This window comes from Athene cunicularia, assembly GCF_003259725.1.
Source record: "Athene cunicularia isolate RWA chromosome 10 unlocalized genomic scaffold, athCun1 chr10_part1, whole genome shotgun sequence".
Classification (NCBI taxonomy): domain Eukaryota; kingdom Metazoa; phylum Chordata; class Aves; order Strigiformes; family Strigidae; genus Athene; species Athene cunicularia.
This window is the reverse complement of record NW_020799112.1, coordinates 14739865-14747875: the sequence shown is the minus strand read 5'-3', so window position 1 is coordinate 14747875 and position 8011 is coordinate 14739865. Positions and strand designations below refer to the sequence as shown.

Genomic DNA, 8011 nt, shown 5'->3' with positions numbered 1-8011 from the left:
ACATCTTCCCTCACTGGAGATCTCACCTGCAAGTGGAAGGTGACACAGGGCAGACCAGCCTTCTGCTGAGCGCAGCCTCAATGGAGTTTGGAGCATCACTGGGTCTGCCCCAAAGTCCTCTCTGGGGAAACACAGTTATTATGAACAGTGCTGCATTTTGTGAGCATGACCCACGCAAGGTACAGTGGATCTGACACACACAAATAGCTACTGTGATTTGAAGAATCTGAAGAATTAATGAGCTGGAGAACTCGGAGGAATAGTGACAGGCAAGCAAAGTGGCACTCAGTGGCACTGTGAGAGACTGGCTTGCTTTTTAGTTTTGCCAAGGCCTTGATACTTGACCTACAGTGTACAGGAGTGCTGATAATAATTTGACTTCTGAAGTGCTCCCACATCAAAGCAATCAGTGCACTGTACCAAACACAAAATGCAATTAAACTAATGCATTAGGCTAGGGAGAATAAAGCTGAACTTCATATTTGAGTTCCAATTTTTAAATGAGTGGGTGTGAAAAACCTTAAATTAATCATCTACTGCATTTTCCACATGAAAGTGGTGCCACCAGTACAGTCACAGGAACTATACCAGCAAGCAAACAGATGAAGAGAGAATTTGCAGGCTCAATTTTTAATGCTGTCAGCAATTACAAACACACCTGAGCTGGATATTTAAATCAGGTGAGCTCAGGGGGGAGGAGGCTCTAAAGTACAGGACAGAGAGGAAAGGTGGAGTGTGTGCCTGGAGGGGCCCTAGAAACAGCCAGAAGAGTGATATCTGCTACTCCTTATACAGCCTGGAGAGGTCAGTAGTGCCAGTACTGTCTTGCAGGTGGGGAAACTGAGGCATGGAGTGAGAAAGTAGCTTTCTAAATGTCAGCTGCTGATAGAGCCACGATGAGTGGCTGGACTTTCTAGTCCATTTCTTCGCTCTGTCCCTTTGGCAAGTACAAGGGATACATGCTGCCCTGTAGATCCATCCCTGTTTCCTTTCTGAGAAGCCTGTACCTCCATGTTCCTCTTCAGTGTTAGGTTACCAGAAGGAGCAATGGAAATCTGCCAGCAAAAATCCTTATTGCTCCCATTATCTGGACTAATTTGGGCACCTCTGCATGAAGGGGTGTTGCAGGGTGTGGACATCCCCCCTGCCCTCATCTGCACTAGCAATGCTTTTTTAGGAGGTAGGAGCTGTGTGCTTTGTTCCTCAGTAAGACACCTCCTCGTTTTACCTGGTTATTTCTTTTAATAATACAAAAGGGTTGTGGATAGATTTCCGTGACAGAATACATTTCACACTGTTGTGTCCACATGGTCTCTTGTAAGCACAAAATTGCATGGACAGTAGGATTTTTCCTGCTGCTGCTTTTCTGGCAGTGGACTCCCAAATTATAAATACAAGGGGATTTTAAACAGAACAGGCTTATCCCGCAGTAGGATTATCCCTGGAACATGGCACCTTGCCCTCTAGCCATCCCAGGGAGGGGGGGTCTTGATGTAGCAGTGGTCAAATATATAAAGTGGAGAGATGAAGGATGCCAGCATAATACCCAGTCATGCTGGGATTCCCTTTTATTTACAGCTAGAAACATTCCTGTATGACAGCAATTTAAAAAAAAAAAAAACAAAAAAAAACCCAAAAAAACCCCCAAAAAACAATTCCCCATGTAATGGAGCACTCTGCTAGGGAGCTGCAATGTATAGGCACTGTGTTGGATTTTATTACCATGATGAAATTACACAAGCTTCGCCTCTCTCTCTCTCCCTTTGCCTGCCGTGCAGCTTCTTGCTCTCTCCCCTTCTCTTTGCCTGCCTCCGCACAGCCCCTTCCCACTCGCCTAGCAGCCGGAGCGAGGGAGGCAGGGATACAGGTGGGACAGGCAGCCCTGGGCCCCCTCCCAGCCCTGGGCGGCCTCGGCTGGGATCCCCGGGCTGCATCATTGGCATGCGGCGCCTGGCAGGACTGCATCACTGCTAGAGGAGATGCCGGCGCAGAGCCGCGCCGCGCCGCACACCGCGCTGCGCCGCGCAGGCACCAGCACCGCCAACAACTTGGGATGCCCAAGGTAAGAGCGAGTCGCTCCCTCTGCCTCACTGAAAGGGGGTGAGAGGCAGCTGCCGGAGAGCTGGCAGCCTGCGGGGTCTCAGAGCCGAGCGCTGGGCAGTTGGGGGAGGCAGCTCCAGGGGCAGGGAGAAGCTCTCTGCAAAATAAAACTGAAACGAAAGACGCCACTGAAAATGGGGATGCTCGAGGGCGCGGAGTCGGTGTCTGAGTTGGGATGAAGTGGTGGGAGCTGTCAGGGACCCTGTCAGCTCAGTGAGACTGGAGGGGTCAGCTCCCCCCGGCGCCTGCGGGGCGCGGAGCAGTTGCTGGGCTTTAGAGTTTTAACTTGGGCTGAAGCAGCTTTTCAAGCAGTGCTCCCGGTGCGCGTCCAGGTCGCGGTAGGCTGGAGGGGAGGAGAAGGTGTCTGCATGGGGATGGGGCTGCCGTGTGCGTGGTGGCACCCGCGGGCGGTGCGGGGGTGTGCGGGTACCCGCGCTGCCAGCACCCGTTTTAACTGTCCTCCCTTCGTTATCCTCCCCGCTCTCCAGGAGACCTTACAGGCAGCTAAAGCTAAAAGCTGCTGCCAGTCACCTCTGTTAGGAAGGACTAACTGAAGGCACAGAAAGCGATGGTCTGGGGAGCTGGTGAGGCTGTCGCGGGACGCAGTTTGTCAGGCGAGAAGTTCCCCTGCGTGTGTGCATACCTATAGCCTGTAACACATCCCGATGTACGTCTCTGCAGGGACTATTTTTCTTTTAGAGGACAAGTGTTGTTCAATGGAAATTTTCATTACATGTGTCAAACCGCAGTAATATGATCCTTAGCATTAAAAATAATGGGTAGGAACTGGCTCCACAAGGACGTTACTTGTCAGGGATGACCTCCTCTCTGGAAAAAAAAAAAAAAAAAAAGCAAAACCAAGTTGATGATAATAATGTGTAGGTGAGGAGTGGTGCAGTGCTCTGTGAGTGCTGAGGGGAGCCCTCGCTGTGTTTAGGTCCGGCACTTGTAAGCACATACTAGAGCTTAAAGGGGTCTCCTGCCATGGGGAGTTACGGCAGAAATTTCAGGTAGGATGAGAGTAAATCATGTGTCTGATGTGGCATGAAAATTGCTGTTTCATTACTCCTCTGGATCCCTGGTGTTATCATCTGGGGGAAGGGAGAGGAAAAGGGTTAATTCTCTGCTTATTTAGCCAGATATTGAATATACGATAATGCTGCACTGACCATCCCAGGGTGAAAGCACTGAGCCCAGATATCTGCTGCTCATTTGGAAATACACTTCAGTGCCTCTGCCCTAACTGACATGTGTCCCTAACACTTCATGCAGTGGGATGCCCATGGTCAGACTGCTCTGTCCTACAGGACAACCTGGAGGAAGGTGTGAGAACAGAGGCAGCAGCCAGGGCTTCTTCTGATTCTTCTTCCCAATGGAAAATCCCTCTTCCTCTCTCCAGCAGAAAGAGGAGGGGAATGTCTCCCTCCCCTGCAAGGGAGCTGCCAGAGGCAGCAGCTACCTACACGGGGAGCCTGGGTTTCAAGAGCTACACCAGGTCCTAGGTAGCTCCTGATGTCTGCCCTCTTCAGGGCCTTGCTGTGAAAGGCATGTCCACTGGGATTAGGTGAACTCAGCTGGAGATCAGATCTGCAATGACACCTTTGGCTTTCCTGACACAATTTTGCAAACGCATAATGTGAGTGCTGGGGGAACCCTCCCAGAGCATCAAAGCCAGACCCAGAGAGCAGCCGACAGAAGACAGCCTCCCTGTTCGGCTTGCCCAGTTGTGAGAGGTCTGTCCCGTGAAGTAGCTATTTGCACACATTTATGTTCTGGAACATTTTTTAATGAAAGACACTGGTACCTGACAACTATCGACTGAAGGAGCCGAGCTGGAGGTGGAAGCCCAGCTTTGATGCCTCCTTGTGCCAGGTTCTGATGCAGCTCCTAACCTGCAAGTGCACCGTGGGGTGCTCCCCAAAAGTCAGCCTTGCACATGCAGATGGTCTCTGCAAATCTGGGTGCTTGTCTGCAGATGGGGTGTGAGCACCAATTTCTGAGAGCACAGAGTGAATGTGAAAAATCACATGAGGAGAATAAGAGCACATCACCTAGTGTTTGGTACAGGGGGTTTAGTTTCAAAACAGGAATTGATCCAGCCTGTACCTGCAGGGAAAAGGCAAGATGCTAAAGATGCATCCCTTTCTTCTTCGTAATAACCTCTGAGCTGGGAGCATTGCTTTTGGTTAAATGAAGTAGGAGAGATGAAAAAGCAGGAAAATCCCCCATGATCTGTGGTGATGCTGTCCCACCCACACAGCACACTGCTGGACAGAACTTGGTGAGGCAGGTCTGGTTTTTGAGTCACAGCCTGCACTGGATGCAGCATGAGCCCGGCTCCCTTCCTTGCCTGCACTGAGTGACAGCCCTGCATCCTTCCTCCTCTGCTCAGAGCTGTTGTGGGTGGCGTTTTCCTGGCCTGACCACAAAGTCCAAGGGTTGCTAACAGTCCTGCTGGGGAAGCCAAAACCAGCCTTGAAAATCCTATTCCTGCATCGTCAAGTCAGCAAATTGATTTTCCAGATCATGAGCTGAACCTCTGAAATTATTCTCTTCTGAAAAGATTATGGAATTACTCCTGTGCTAATGAACATTTTAATGTTACGGTGACTAAAAAAAGTCCCATAAGGGCTTTAACAGCCAAAAAAAAAAAAGATACTGTAGGAAAGAGGAGCCTGCGTTGGCTGTGTCAGACCTTGCTTCACCATCTGGGGCAGAGGGGAGGAGGAAGATGACTGAAGCTGAAAAATGAGAGAAGGGCGAGGAGAGATGTGTGGTCTGCCAGGAAGCTGCTAAACCCTTCAGGGATCCCTTCTGCAGCTCCCAACTTTATCCCTCTTTCTGCAAGGGCAAGCAGGGAAGGTAACACATTGCCTATTGTATTTCCTTTTCAGCAGCTCTGTGGCAAATACCCACCCCCTCCGGCAGCAGGGATAACCCTGCTCCCGGTGACCTGCCGGGAGATCCCCCAGGATGGGCAGCAGTCAGGTCACCATCCCCAGCTCCCTGGGGCAGGCTTCTGCAACCTGCCAGAGGATTATCCAAATTCAGCATTTAGCCTTCTACCCTCCTGATGCATTGCTGTTCATAGTTCAGGACCATGACACTGGTTTCCAAATACACTGTAAAACAGTACATGCCCTGACCCCACTAAAGGGGTTTGGCATTTATTATGGAGAAAATATGCTTCTGGGGATGAGTCTGCCACGATCCTGCTGGCTTTCACAGGGCTACAGTCTTGCCTCTGCTTTACTGACCCCCATTTTATTGCATTGTAACTCCATGGGTTAAAACCAGGTTGTCCCAGATTTGACCAAGAGCAGAGTTAACCCCGTGAAAGATGGGACGGAGAAGCAGTGCAGGGAAAACATCTCCAGGCCACATGAGCTGCAGTGCAAGGGGAAGGCTGGCCTATATTTAGGTGAGGGCTCTGCAGAGAATGGGTAATCCTCTTTCCATGAATTATCCAGACTGGGGATTAGACTGCTTTAAACTCCCCCAGGCCTTCCCTGCTGCAGGGGGGCTCAGTGGGAGACAGGGGGGCAATGGCCGGAGGGAGGGAGGTGTGGGCAGGTTGCTGATGACTCATTTGGCTGCTGCCAGCCTTCCCAAGTGCTCCGAGAGGTCACTGTGGGCCCAGACGCAGAGTGACACACGAGTGACGTGCAAGGCAAAAGGGAACATTATGGCATCCCAATTAGGAAAGAACACTGAGCTTTAAAAATAATTGTGGAGACGAGGGAGTGTGGCAGCAGGTAGGAGGAGGACAAGAGACCCAAAGCAGCAGTTTTCCAAAGTGTAATATCCTCGCTAGACTTTTTCAAGCTGTTTCTCTAACCAGAAAAAGGGATGCTTTTTGAACTGCATCTGATACATCTAAGAAGATGCTCCAAACCCACCTGCTTAGGCTGGCTCTGCAAATGTGATTCTGGGGGTGCAAGTCAGGTTCATCTATTTGGAGTGCGAATGGACCACTGTCAATACTCCATTAAAATGTTGAAGGGAGGCCAAAAACACAGCTCAGGGACAGTGAAGGAGTGGGGGGGAGTGGGATGTGAGGAGGGAGGCAGGCTGGATTTGACCACAACCTGAATATTTCACTCACAGTTATGGGGTGAGTGCCCTGTGCGTAGGAAAGACAGGTTTCTGTCCTTTACCTAGTGCACATCTGCTAGAAAAAAAGGATTCCTGTCAATAACCTCACCTTGGGGACCTGTACATGCCACAGAGGAGACGTTCTTGTCACCCCTACATGTGGGTTTTGGGACAAAGCTTTGGTGGGGTAGAAATGAGAAAGGCTTGGCTGTGCCATGCCAGGCTGACACCCAGCTCCACAGGGACGCCAAGGGGGCTCTTCCCCCCCAGTGCTGAAGGCAGCAAAAAAAATGGAGGAACCTTATTCTGAGGCAGGAAAAGAGTCTTGTCCAGGAGACTGAGATGGCTGACACCACTGATCTTCTGTATCTGGGGTTGTGGTGGCCACTCTTATTCCTGCCCTAATTTCTAGAAACTGGGATACATCTCTAAACTAGTATGGTTTGTCTTCCTTCACTCTGCCCTCCAGGCTTCAACTAAGAGATCAGCGCAGAGTTTTGATTTCCCCAATTCTCTTCACATTTTACTGCTGCCTGGATGTCTCCTCACCTTGTCCTGGAGTTACATCCCCCTGGATGCTAACACTGTGGACCCCCCTCCATATGGCTGCCGTCCCACAGACTCACTCTAGGCACCCTTGTCTGAACTGCTGAAAACTCAGGTTTATTCATGAGGAAGTTAAGTGCACCAAAGCCTTTATTTTTCCTGCATTTAAATCAATTTATTCTCTGCTGCTTAACCTACATAACCTAAATCAGGATTTCGACCCTATTGTATTTTCCCCTGCCCAGAACTGGGACAAACTGAAAGCCTCATCCTGCGGTTCAGCATTCCCACTTTTACTCACATCATCTAGAGGATGCCATTCAAATAACTACAGGGGAGTTTGAGTCGAAGAGGGAATAAATGACTGTTTCCCAACTCTCTCTAGGATGGGAAATACCTTGTATGGCACTGCAGCTCCTGCCTTGCCTGGACACACGGGCAGAGTCAGTGCAAACCCTGGCTTGTTTCTGCGTGCGAGGTTAGAGCTAGAAACCACTGGAGAAAGCTTGGATGGAAGAGGGAAAGCAAAGAAGGGAAAGACTGGGCAAAGTCTTTGCCTTTAACGTGAGCTGGTGTCTTTCCTCCGTGTGCTGAACATCCCCAATTTCCTGTTTAACTTAAAGTCAACACATCTGTCACGTTAGCATCTCCCGCTGCCTGGTTCCCCCCAAGCCACCCCCTCCCATCTGCTCTCGCTCCTGCCTCCAGCCTCCCTCCGCTCCCATTGCTCTGTGGCTGGGGGGGGTGTGGTGTGCGTGCGCCTGTGTTTTCTGCTGGCTGATGGACTTTTCCATTGCCTGTGCTTCAGTACCTGGATGCGGTCACAGCGGGATGATCGGCTTGGCTTGCAGAGCATTTACTTCTAATCTCCGGCTTGTGACATCCTAGCAGAAAGGGGAGACCCTTTCAGGAGCGGGTCCACGGGCTAGAAAGAGGGGAAATGGTTGGTGAACGGCTGTGATGAAATATTTCCTAGTTCTGGTAAGCGATGCTTTTCTCTTTGGTCCCTTTCTGGACAATCAGTCCGGTTGCAAAAGTAATAAGCTTTAATGGGGTAAAAAGCATAGAGAGGGGAGCTGAAAGAGAGAGAGAGAGAAAAAAAAATGAAGCCCATTTGGTTCGTACAGAAGCTTTTCCAGGGATCAGTGCTCATCAAAGCAATTTAATTATTATTATCAAGAGGCTGGGAGCCGAGCAGATCAGGCAGTGTGTGTGCCTAGGCGGTCGGAGCAGCTTTCACTCACATGCAGTTTCATAGCCCACTCTGTAT

General features: G+C 50.2%; 1 protein-coding gene across 4 annotated transcripts in view; it reads left to right on the top strand.

Moving 5' to 3' along the window:
• Positions 1-1811: 1811 nt before the first annotated feature.
• Positions 1812-8011, top strand: part of SV2B (synaptic vesicle glycoprotein 2B) — a 69300-nt gene continuing 63100 nt past the window's right edge. For 2 of the 4 annotated variants that reach the window (XM_026855753.1, XM_026855755.1), the window contains exons 1-2: positions 1812-2062; positions 7550-7722. The gene's annotated coding sequence lies outside the window, so the exon portion shown is untranslated. Of the gene's footprint in view, positions 2063-7491; positions 7723-8011 lie in introns of those variants that run through there. The other 2 variants (XM_026855756.1, XM_026855754.1) reach the window with 2 other exon arrangements.